Consider the following 13,222-nt stretch of genomic DNA (forward strand, 5'->3'; position numbering starts at 1 on the left):
AAGATTGGAGAGTTTACAAAAATTAACTAAAATCAAGAACAAACAACATCACTCAAACCCTAGCTCAATAGATCTCCCACAATTCTCATGAAAATGAATCTCTCACAATTATCTCAACCCTAACCATAATTTTCTTTTTATATGTAGGGAGAAAATTTAGTGAGAAAATAGGCTTGGGCTTTAGACTGAAATTTCAACAAACTGTTGAAATTCCAGAATATCTCAAATAGGATTGGTTTGGTTGATGCCCACAAATAATTGTGGGATCAACTACGACATAGTATGGTCGTTCAAACATGTTGGTCGGATACCGGAGCGGAGCTCGACGGTTCCATAACCCAACAATCTCCGACTTGAAACTTTCAAGATTCTATATGCACATCACATCTTAATTGTAACAACTCTATCCAATTCTAATTTACTAATAAAACACTTAGCTCATACAACATGGTCTTCAAACAAGAAGACCCAACGAAGTTGAACACTTCAACTTCATCTTTACAACACCCCTACCATGACATAGACATGTCTCCGTGGTACTTCATGAATAACACAATATCCATTTCACTGCTTTCCAATGATGTTTGCCAAGGTTAGCCATAAACCTCCAAGCAACTCCCAATGCATGAGATATATTTGGGTGCGTGCAAACCATGTACCACCGCCTAGGGGCTTGTTGGAAACCATGCAAGCTCTTTCCGACTTAGCACCATATTCTCTATCTTTCGTAGGGAAACCGGCGGTTGTTGCGTGTAAATCTCCTCAACATGGTCACAATGGAGGTGAGCAGTTTTCACATCTAATTGCTTAAGATTTAATCCTTCTGCTACAACAATACTAAACACTGACTAAAAAGTATTTGGGGAGAATATCATTGCCATATATCTCTTGGAACTATCATGTTCCTTCTTGACTCGATACGCCCATTTGCTATGTAGAGTCATGTCCTTGGGTACTTTGGCCAACTCCCAAGTGACACTAGAGACGAGGGACTTCGTCTCATCATACATAACAAGCTCCCACTTGCTAGCATCACCAACTTCCAATGCTGCATCATAGCAATGAGGTTCACCATCATCAGTAAATAAATAGGTGGAGGGAGGATACTTCATGCTCGGTACAGTTTGCCTGGATAACCTCTTTAGTGCACAAGGTGGAGATGGACTTGGTGGCGTAGTCTCCTCATCTGAGTCACTACTATCATCATCTGACTGTGGAACTTCCATAACACCTCGACTCATATCAAAGCCTTCCAACTCAACATACTCAATGTCACTTTTTGTAACCGGCTCCATGGGTTGTGCTTCATTTCTGTCCTTGTACAAAGCCATCTTATTGAACATGACATCTCTGCTCTGAACAATTTTCCTGTTTTGGTCATCCCAAAAAGATAACCAAAATCATCGTTGCCATATCCAATGAAAGTACACTTGACATCAAGCTTACTCATAGCTTGGTCACTAGTGTGCACATGACACACACCCAAACATTCTCAAATGGAAAATGTTCACATCCTTCCCACTCCACATTTCCTCTAGAATCCTGAAATCCAAAGGTACTAACGGTCCTCGGTTGATTAGGTAAGTTGTTGTGCTAACACTCTCTGTCCAGAATTGCTCAGGCAAGCCTACTAGTGTACGCATACACCTAGCCCTATCTATCAGTGTTCTAATAATCCATTTTGCGACGTCCCTCGCAAAGTATTTTCCATCTTAATGCCATTGTTAGCACAACAATTCTCAAAACCTGAATCAAAATACTCTCCACTATTATCGGATCTCAGCTTCTTCACCTTGAAGCATGTCTCATTCTCAACCATGGTCTTCCACGTCTTGAACACTTCCAATACCTCGGACTTGTGTCTCAAGAAATAGACCCACACCTTCCTAGTATGGTCATCAATGAAAGTCACAAAATATAACTTTCCGCCAAGTGATCGAAAAGACATTAGTTGGCTCCCAGGCATCTGTATGAATCAACTCAAGCTTCCTAGCTTTTAGAGTTCGACTCATCTCCTGAAAACTCACCCTTCTCTGCTTTTCAAATATACAATTCTCGCAGAAATCAAAGTCCGTCGACTTTAATGGGAGTTTACCAGTGCAATTAAAGATTTGCATTCTTTTCTCACTCATGTGACTAAGTCTGTGGTGCCAAACATTTGAATCCTCTTTGCCATTTGCCACGGCATTCGACCCACACCCGTGTGCGATCATGTAGAGAGTACTATCTTTGTCGCCTTTAGCGACTTTTAGAGAACCTTTAGAGACTTTCCAAGTATCCCTTGTGAAGATTGTAACAAATCCTTCACTAGCCAATTGACCCACCGAAATCAATTTCTTTTTCAAATCCAGAATGAGTTGAACATCCCTCAATAACCATGTCCTATCTTTCAACTTGACACGGACATCACCTTTGCCAACAATGGCACAAGATTGGTCATCACTAAGAAAGACCTTTCCAAGGTCACCTTTGGTGTAGTTCTCAAAGAAACTCTCTATTTGAGGTCACATGGAATGATGTGCCAGAATCTAAAACCCAAGACTCCTTATTGTTCTCCATCGAACATATCAAAACATCATTTTCCACTTCAACTACATTAGCTTCTTTATTTTTCTTGTAGTTGTCATTACTTGGTGTTTGGCATCGGTTACTATAGTAGCCAGACAAACCACAATTGTAACATATAATGATACTATTATCTCTAGGCTCATCTCTAGGGGCCTGAGAATTCATTCTCCCTCTTCTATTTCTCGGTCTACCATGACCTTTGTGCACATGCATCCTTTCGCTCTCGGTACTCAAAGCCGAACCCGATGTCGAGGCTCCATCCGAACTCCTTCGAATTTCCTCCGCTAGTATCATACTAACTAAATTGTCGAATTTCAACTTATTCATTCCCGCCGAGCCAGTAATAGCCACAACCGTAGCCTTCCAACTTGGAGGCATTTGTTCTATTATCGCTAACGCTCCCACTTCATCACTAAATGTAATCTCAACCGACTCTAATTAGTCTTTCCTTTGGTTGAATTCATTTAAGTGGTCCTTGAAGGAATCATTCTCCAACATTCTCATGGAGAAGAGCTTGGTAATCAAATAGACCTTGTTCACGGCCGAAAATTGCTCATATATGCACGTGAGTGCCTTCATAAGAGACGCCGCCGTCTTCTCATTTTTAATATTGAAGGCCATCGACTTTGAGAGACTCAATCAAATTGTCGCTAATGCTTTTCTATCTAGTAAATCCCATTCACTTTGCGTGTAACTCGTTGGCTTCTCTCCCATCAAAGGTTCATACAAATCATTTTGGTAGAGTATGTCCTCAATTTGCATATTCCAATAGCCGAAGTTTGTACCATCAAACTTCTCTATCTTGTAGCTTTATCTATTGGTTGTCATGACTTCCACTTGAACCAAACAATGCACTACACCAAAATTGTCAAAAAAGGACGAGGTCTTAAGACGGATTTGGTCGTCTTCAATTTAGGACGGGCTTCTTAGTCCCAATTGAGAAAAGCCCGTCGTGTTGTTTATCTTTGAAATATTGAGGACGTTTTTCCTTGTCCTTAATATAGGACGGACAATTTAGTCTCAAATTTTGCTAGATACCGTCGCTACGAAGAAAACCCCCTCTTTAGCCATCGCACACTTTTCTTAAACAAATTTTTTTTTTCTTTAAAGTGGGAACTCACCTTCTTCCTCCCCTCCACACACCTTAGTCTTACTGAAAAAAGGATCGGCCCCTTAATACGTCAACGGAAGTACTCAACACAAATCCGCTCCACCAGTCCTAATTTTCGTTTATTCTCTTCCTCTCTCCTCCATCACTTGTGTGAGTGGGGCTGCGTCTGCTTACCCTCGAGACTCCAAGGTATGGGTTTCTCATTTTCCTTTTACAACTCTGCTTGGTTTTTCAATAATCATTTTGATGTCGGATTTGGGGGTTAGGGTTTGCCAACTATGGGTTTGAGAGACTTGCTGAGAAAATGATTTTCTTGTTGGGTTTAGTTATGTCGGGTTTGGCATGAAATCTCTGAAATTGTGCTGGTACATCATAGTCAATCAATTGCTTGAAAACCCTTTCATGTTTTCAAGCAATTTCATTTTGATGTCGGGTTTGGGTGGGTTAATTTGATTATTTTCTAATAAAGTTTGCTTATTTAAGAATGGAGGTTTAGTTAAAAATTTGAATTTTTCTTTTTCTTTTTGCATTTGAGTTTTTTGTAGTTGAGTTCAACGGCTTCAATTCATTTCAAGATGAAAGACGGTGTGTGTGTTTTCCAATTACTTCGCCATAATTTATGGTAAGTTTCCCAATTCAATTTGGTTTCTGTGTTTCGAAGAAGGGCTGTTACAGTGTATGTTGACAAATTTTCGGCTGGATCTATAACATTGCTGGTAATATCTAAAAGGCCCTTGTTGATGTTTTAGCTGATAGCTAGAAAGTTCTGCTAAGGTTAATAACTTTATATATGAGATTGATATTAGTGGAGGACATGTAGAAAATATTGATGATGAACTTAATGTACATAGTGCACTTAGTTTAGCAAGTCATTGTGAACGTTTATCCCTTCTACCGTTCTACTATTCTTCTGGGGAATCAGTCTCTCATTTACTCAACTCTGTGTAGTTTCTCCATTCACTTGTATTGGTTTCTTAAACCAGGCACCTTGTGGGTCCTTCTCTCACACTGCCCTCTTTGTATTGAAGCATTATCTCCTATGAAGTCCAATTTGGTATATGACTGAAAGTAGTCTATGGCATTTTGAGGGGCTATTTTACTAGACAGTAGTCACCAAGCAACAAGCAAGCTAAGGCTCGTGTAATTCGAAGTTAAGCAACAAAGAGCTCTAAACGCATCGATGAGTCATTTACTTTTTCGGGGTTCCATTTTATCAAAGCGGGTAGTTAGATATTTGTTTCTTCAGATTATCATTCTTTTTTTCTTTCAATAATGTATTGAATATAAATCTTCATCCAACATAGAGACTTTTGGTATATCATTGGAACATTATCTCCTTTGAAGTTTAATTTGGTATATGGCCGCAAAGTAGTCTATGACATTTTGAGGGATTGTTACTAGACAGTAGACACCCAACAAGACTAGTGTAACTCTGATTTAAGTAACAAAGAGCTGGATAAAGGGCATCTGTTGAGTCATAGTCATTTAACTTTCAAGGTTCCATTTTATTAAAGTCGGTAGTTAGATCTTTGTTTCTTACTTTCAGTATCATTATTTTTTCTTTCAACAGTATACCCCCCATGCTAATCCTGGTAAGAGATGTATATAATTGGTTGACGTTATTCTGTTTCTTTTTATGGAGCAGGGGGATATCTTCACAAGATAAGAGAACAATTACTCTACCAGTGTCCAGCTGAGCACATTCCTCCTAAAGTTGAGGTGGATGTGAGCAATTTGGATATTGAAGATGGAGTATACATGATGATTTAAAAGTCCATCTATCATTGCAACTCGAGTAAGAATGAGAAGAAACCAATATGTAAGGTTATGGGAACAAAGCCAAAAGTCATGAAACCTAAGAAAAAGGTAGTTGCAAAAGCAGTAATTGTTGCTTAGGTCCGGGTAACAGAGCTAAACTCTTGGCACCTATGACACAGTCCCCACCTAGGCCTTTCTTGGGTTTTCAACCCATTATTTGCCTTAGTTCCCATTGAAAAAACCAAGCCTGCTTCTGTTATTAGCTCAACTGAATCTGCTGCTGCTGCTAAGCTTTCTTCATCAGCTAGGCTTCACAACCAGGTTTGTTTAGATTTAAAGTCCCCTTTATAGATTATAGATTAGAACCGTTATGCTATATGTTTATAGTTTCCTCAAGTCTTGCTTGATTGATTCTTGTAGGTTGTAGTTCTAATTTGGAGGAAAATGCATTGGCTTATCAAGCGTGTGTTCTGCTGGTAGACTTGGAAAAGTCTCTAAACGATAATGCTTTGTTAGTTTCAAAAATAGGTATTCCTTTGCTCTGTTGATTGCTGTCCTAATTTATTCTTTCCTTAAGTTCCGTTGAACTTTGTATTTTTTTTTCCTTAGCTTCTTGTGTTGGTGTTTATGAATGCATCTAGAGAAGTTAAACTTATGGCTGAGAACCGTTTAGTGGTCAATGATTTCCAGACCTATCTTTCACAAAATGTGGGAACTCATTGCGCCACTGTTTCCACATCAATGTCTGAACAACAAGGGCACACCTGTGTTTCAGTGAGAGCATTCTGTGATGCTGAGTTCTCAGGTACACAATCTCACGACACTGCTATTAATTACAAACAAGCTCCAATAGTCCATGATTGACGTTCTGTGCAAATGAAAATTATCGCAAACATGTCGTTTTCAAATTGTTCAGTTTAGCAAAGAAAAAATTAGTATTAGACACCTGATTTTTGAACTTGCTTGATTATTATTAAGGGTGTAAATGATCATAGGTGCAGCAAAGTTAAGGTATACCCCCCTTTAACAGCCCTTCAGCTCAAAGTTTTTGTTTTGATGGTATGTATTATATGCAATGTCAGCAAATTCTAAACTGAATCAGCATAGAAGCAAACAAGATGGTATTTGTAAATATGGAAGCGCTGGCCCTCTATTATTTGTTTTGGTACATTGGGAACAATTTTATCATTGCTTTTAAGTTGAACAAGTACAATACCTAATTTTCTGTTGGTCTTATTGTAATTTGTTTACTTCCTTATCAACGCGTTTTGATTATGGGGCGAAGCTCGTGTTTGTAGTTGTAGATTTTATACTAAATTTTTGTGATGGTGTTGCCAGGTGTTGGCGGGATTCATGTCTTTGATATTCATGAATCTGAAGGAGTTTGGGATATGTTTGATTTGATGGGGCATAAACTTCAAGAGCTTGATCTTGACATTCATGGTGAAGAGCCCTTCACTTTCCGCAACTGTCTTTCTAATTTTGAATCACTAACAAATTTGAAGATTAACTTCAAAAGTGTCTTTCCAATTCCTTCTTCATTTTTTTTTCCGCCTCTTTAAGAGTTATACAATTTGTTGATGTTAGCTTTTAGTGATATATTATACACTCTCACACACCATGTGATCTCAGAATTTGCTTAGCTTGAGTTTTCCTTGTTGCTTCAAGTAGCCAAAACGTTAAAGTTATTAGAGTTCATTACTGGTGCAATGAGTCCCATGGCTCTCTTTATCCCTGACCACACTTGTTTAGTAAATCTTAAGACACCCATTATGATTTTTGGTGTTCAGTTCGTTCTTGCATCAACTCATTTTCATTATGATTTAGGTGGTAAGTTCATTGTTGCAATATTAAGTTTTCTATCTTGCGATAACTAGGCTATGAATGATTTTTTATTTGTTCCTATTTTTCGCCTCACTGGCATGGTGCTTTTTCAGGATGAGAACCGTTATAATGCTTTTGTGCCGGTGACTTGCTGAAGGTATATTTTCTTTAACCTTTTCATAGCCCATTGAAATTATTCGTTGTTTTCTCTATATTTTGAAATTCACATTTGTAAATTTGTTTGATTCAAACTAGAATCTTATAAAATGGTTCAAGGTATTGCCTTGTAATTTCTACACTATAGAAGTTTTGATTTGCGCTCACTAATTTTCTACACTATAGAAGTTTTGATATTTTTCTAGTTTTCTGGAGTTGGAACTTATCACTATAAACCTTATAAGTTTCAACAGAATTGAGTGAGACTCCAAGTTTTGGAAGTTGAAATACAGCGTTAGTTTGCTTATATTATGCCTAAAAGTAGTAGTTTGGTTTGTTATGCTTCTTCTCAATACGTGAAACGCTATACCATTGTGGTTTATTTTAAATTCATTTTGGCTAATGCGTGCATTAGATTTTTTAGAAACTTAATATTTCTTTTGTATGTAATACAGAGGAGAGGATCGAGGATGATGATGTCGTTCTTGGATCGTGGTGCTATTTTGAACCTTCTAATGTTCTAAGTAAGTCGGTACTAGGATTTTTATTCCCTTGTGATTTTGTCTTTGTCTTGAACTTCATTATGTCGAGGCACATTTGTCCTTCAATTTCTTGTTTGTATTGGAATAATTGAGCATTTTCATTATTGTCTTTTAAAGGTGAAAATGAAGAATCGACCGATTTTCAATGAGTAGATCACATGTTTTCTTCAACATTTTACCGAGATGAAATGTGTGTTAGCGTGAATGAAGTTATGCGTTATGTTGTGCGATGGAGCTTGGTGTTGAAGACTAGTAGAAAACAAATTGGTATTCATAAATGAGACATTGGTTGTTGATAGTTATGAAGTATTTAGAGGTTAGTGCTAGGTTTAATTATTTGTTTTGGCTAAAGTGTTGATAGGCCTTGATCAATGTCGACAACTTATTTAATGTATTCTTTCTACAACACTTGTATGTTTTGGGGTTTGTTTTTATATATGTTTGGATGTGGCGAAAATCCCCACTATTTATTTTTGAATTTTTTTCACTTATTGATAAAAAGGTATATTGTATTTGTGATTGTGCAATGTTGGGAACGGTGTTGTGACTAGTGGTAGAGATTCTTAATAGATGGATAGAAGAATTTGGCTTGATATATCTTATTGAGTGAACAGGTGCAGGTCGCCTGAACAAAAAAAAAATGCCCAGAGAATTATTCTTTTAAAGCAACAAACTATTAGTAACGGATATAACCGTTACAAATATTTGAACCTTTCATTTACGACGGTTCAGTGCGTTCTAGATTTGAAAATATGTAGTGCACAAAAAAAGGAAATTTGCGACGGTTTTGAATGTCCTATAATTAACGACGGCTTTTAAGTGTCGCGACACCGTCGCATTTCTAATTCGCTTTACCGCGCATTTTCCCGTCGTTAATATTAACGACAGGGCTATTCGCGACGAATTCTAGATTATAGGATACAATTTCCCGTCGTAAATCTCGATTTAGGACGACAATTGCCGTCGTTTTTGGCCTTTTCTGGTGTAGTGATGGTGGAGAATTTCTCTAAAGAATTTCTACAAACACCTAGCTTGCAACACAACTTTGGTGCAATACTAAAGGTGTAGTCTTTTCCTCAAACACCTTGTGTACTATGATTCAAATAACCTTTGCTTTGATAACACTTGTTGGAAGATTTTACTAGAAAGTCACACCTTAACCTAGTTTCTCTCTATCCCAAATGACTTCTCTTGGAGATCACACCAAGGAAGTCACTCATCCAAGACTTTGATAGTTATCACAACAAACTTCAATAGAGCAATAAAGACTACTACTCAATCCACAAATAATCAATAGCAAGGAATAAATATGAAAGTAAATGCAAAGAGACACAAATATTTAAGGTGCGTGGTTCGGTAAATGTTACCTACATCCACACAAGAGTCAAGTTTCCTTTTATAGTAAAGATTGGAGAGTTTACAAGAATTAACTAGAATCAAGAACAATCAACCTCACTCAAACCCTAACTGAATATAGTTCCCATAATTCCCATGAAAATGAATTTCTCAACGTTATCTCAACCCTAACCATAAGTTTCCTTTTATATGTGGGGATAAAATTTAGTGAGAAAATGGAATTGGGCTTTAAACCTAAATTTCAACAAATTGTCGAAATTCCGGAATATCTCAAATAGGGGTGGCTTTGGCCAATGCCCACAAATCGTGGCATCAACTACCATACAGTACTGGTTGGATACCGGAGCGAAGCTCAACGGTTCCATAACCCAACATAGTTGGTAGGAGAAATGTCATTTTCAAAATCTCATAAAGAAAAGGATTCAAAAATAAATATCTTAAACTCCTTTAGCCATACAAATCTTATCGTCATCTCTTCTAACAAAATTAACCAATGGCATTGGCCTCAAAAACCTGAAAAGGCAGGGACCTAGCTAGCTCATATCCAAGAACCAGAAAGAACCAGGAAAGTTGAGCTGCACCCCACATCAATAATGTTTTCGTTATTAGGCCTACGTACCCAATTGGCTATTGGATAATGAAATCTACTTGGTAGCAATAGATCATCTTGCGATGATGACAAAAATGGAAGGTTCCCCGTCCTTCATTGTCTGCTAACTAATCTTCAGGCCGGCCCGCAACATCATGCTATCAATCCCGAGTCCTGATAAAATCACTAAAGAAATATAAAGTGATCGACATATAACAAAACAGCATGCAACTTCTGTTTTCTTTCAAGCCAAAGTACTGAAAGTAACTAGAGAATAGGGGTGGAAGGAAATTAAGCGATCGATATTGCATAAAGTGTGACTATTCCATATTTTAAGCAAAAAAAAGTGACTATTCCATATTATTGAGAGGCTGCTGCATGTATGTAGGACTCACAAGATCTAACAAACGAACTTAGACATTGTGGCCTGGATTTGCAACATGTAAAGGAGTCTCACATGCAAAGTTCTAAAGAATAATTTTGTTAATTAGAAAACGTAGTTGGTGTCACCTCTTTAATTTCTTTATCATTGATTTATTCATTTTTTTCGGTTGAACAGACATCGATTAATTCATATCATGCCCAGTTGCTTGAACAACATGTTAATACTATGAAAGTGAAGCATGCATTGTTCTTAACTGGACTTGTGTGATACGACTGAAGTTTTTTTGGGGCAATTTTTGTGATAATTAACATCCACAAACCTCATTAGCAGTCGTCGTTCAATAGCCGATCGATAACTTAATCTTGAACCTCCACTTGTGATACATTTACTGCCATAGCGATGACTAAACAATGTCAGTGATTTCAATTGGATTTATCTCCAAGTACAATACAAGAAGGTAGAAACACGTACCTAGAACTTATGGTCCATCAATGAATGTGACCTCACCAGTCAACAAGAAAGTATCAAGGTAGGAGATATGTCAAAAAGATGATGTACCCTTCCCTTAGATTAGATATGGGGTTCAAGTTAGCTCCAAAGATTTCAAACTGCATGCTTGACTACAAGTTAGGATTCAAACAAAGTGTGAGTACGTGAGTCACACTCCATTACAAATTGTTCTGTAAGCAGCCTTAACGTTCACGGTAATGGAATCTCGGTGTGTCTTTGTCTGCGGGACCATCTCCAATTACAGAGGTACATTCATGGCCTTTTGCAGAAAGTGGTATATGGTATGCTGGAGTGCTGGACCCTTGAGATATTTGTCCATAAAAATAATAAAAAGACAGAGGAAAGGCACTGATAAGTGATAACTAATTAGGAGATGAGATCAGCTGCTGAGATCAAGGATTGTTCTTGTTATAAACTTATAACCATTTATGATCGCCATTCCTGAATACCGATGTTACGGACAAGTCTCGAAGCATATGCTGAGAGAGGGGTCCGTGCGGTATATATGATTGTGCAGCTCAACCATGCACAAGCCTGATAAGCATTAAGTGCTCTAGTAACTCACGGATAGTCAAGACTGAGGGTTACCCCATTTGCCTACAGTTGAATTCTCGGATACGTCCGAGAGGAGACTAAGTGTCCCATGTCTTGAGACTGGATAGCTAAATACTCCATCGGGACGAGTAATGTGATGTTCCCACGACCAAGCAACATAGCGTAGTGCGATGCACTAGGACGGGATATTGGCAATCTAGTTTCCCAATGGTACCATGTATGCATTTTCCAAATGTGATACTCGTCCTAGAGTCGTCCATAATCCATGACACACCCTTTAGTGTCGTTATGAACTGGCTCTGATATTTCACCAAGGAAGTTCTTAGCTGATGGTCCAGAGACCATGAGGAGTGATAGGAACTCATCCCTCCCTAATATAGTAAATAAGGATTTTCCACTATAACCAAAAGGGAACAAAGATCCAGTTTTGAACTTCTACTAGGCATCACTTCTAGCTCGGTGCTCCGAATTAGACATTCAACCACTCTATTTGGTGTGTCTCGAAACGTACTAAAAGATAGAAATGTATTTAGGAGCACCAGACTCATGGTTTGACTAGAAATTGTTTTTTTTTTTTACTTTTCTCAGCTCGTGATGTTTGGATAGGTTTGGACCTTCCATTTGGCATAAATTCTCGACGTCTTTGTCGAGAGAACTATTTTTTGTTGTACATATGCTCCATCTTGGTTCATCCATATCTGCCACTTCAGGCGATCAACTCTGTCATATCTGAAGAACAAGTTTGTATTCATCCAAACTGTCACTCTAACCTTTGACGATGCGAACACTGCACTTATGTTGTTGTAATACTTGTGGGAAGAAACACTGATATATGTATTGAGAAAAGGAGAAACTGCTTGCCCATACTGTATGTACCACCATATTCGTACCCCACAATCGACCATCGTTTGGTACCAAGGTCATACTTGCGCTGCCCACTAGTATAGCCCGCTTTCATTGTCCACTAGTGCGGCCTACTTACATGACCCACATAATCAGCCATCTAATCTAGATACAAACATGGCAAGATGTTTTTTCCTTTTAAAGAGCTTAGTAAGATTTTAAACAATTAATGAAACTTTTCAACTGTTAAGGAAATTATATTCCTTAAACAACAAGGAATATAATTTCCTTGCTCACATATAAATAAGACTTCTCATTTACAAAGAACTACGCATATGGAGACTTGATTCTAGAAAACACTCTAGATACGTAGGCAGCCACATGGTTCAATATCTCATCTACCACAATCAACACCCCTTACGACTTTATTAGTGTGTTTAGGTGAGTTATTACCCAAACATAATTGGTGCCGTCTGCGGCTCTTATCAACGGGCCCTCTTCCATGTTTTTTCTTCAAGTTCCATTAATGGCGACAACTACAAGATCTCAAGTAAACAACCAAACAAGAACACAACAGTCCGATGGAAACAAAATTTAGCAAATCTTGAAGATCCAGTCAATCAAGTTCCACCATATCAAAAGGCTTCACCTTTGCAGCTTCAAATACCACGAAAGCCCAGATCTAAACTTAATTCCATGGTCTAGCTAACTAGCCAGTATCATATCTTCTCCTCATAATGGCACAATTTCGCAAGATGCAGATCAAGAAAATATGGAGACAGATGATAAAAACCTGGCCCTACTGGAAGTGCTGCGTCAAAGGCTCATAAAAACAAAGAAACTTAATGACAACTTGCATGTAGAAGCAACTAAACAAAGAAAAGCTAGTACAACTATCAACAATGGCGATAACACAAGAAAATTTTCATAAGTGCTTCCAAGATGTTATCAAATCTCACACCCTTACAGAGAAGATCACCGAAGTCAACCATGGCGGAAAGCGGAATGAAGAAGTTAAACAAACA

At 38.0% G+C, this 13,222-nt stretch overlaps 2 long non-coding RNA genes across 8 annotated transcripts; one reads left to right on the forward strand and one right to left on the reverse strand.

Moving 5' to 3' along the window:
- Window positions 1–3,464: 3,464 nt before the first annotated feature.
- LOC147509679 (uncharacterized) lies at window positions 3,465–8,437 on the forward strand. Of its 7 annotated transcripts, none has more exons than XR_015218578.1 (8): window positions 3,465–3,868; window positions 4,225–4,301; window positions 5,322–5,758; window positions 5,858–6,242; window positions 6,776–6,880; window positions 7,375–7,418; window positions 7,873–7,941; window positions 8,077–8,437. It is a non-coding gene; the product is annotated as an uncharacterized LOC147509679 (long non-coding RNA). The 7 variants fall into 7 exon arrangements; XR_015218576.1 differs by having other exon boundaries at window positions 5,325–5,758; XR_015218579.1 differs by lacking the exon at window positions 3,465–3,868 and having other exon boundaries at window positions 4,121–4,301; window positions 5,325–5,758; window positions 5,858–5,965; window positions 6,079–6,242.
- Window positions 8,438–9,412: 975 nt separating this feature from the next.
- LOC147509680 (uncharacterized) lies at window positions 9,413–10,990 on the reverse strand. Its single transcript, XR_015216609.1, has 3 exons — window positions 10,761–10,990; window positions 10,609–10,677; window positions 9,413–10,078 (listed from the first exon to the last, which is right to left on the reverse strand). It is a non-coding gene; the product is annotated as an uncharacterized LOC147509680 (long non-coding RNA).
- Between the last annotated feature and the right edge of the window lie 2,232 nt (window positions 10,991–13,222).

Source organism: Coptis chinensis, chromosome 3 (assembly GCF_015680905.1).
Source record: "Coptis chinensis isolate HL-2020 chromosome 3, ASM1568090v1, whole genome shotgun sequence".
Taxonomy (NCBI): Eukaryota; Viridiplantae; Streptophyta; class Magnoliopsida; order Ranunculales; family Ranunculaceae; genus Coptis; species Coptis chinensis.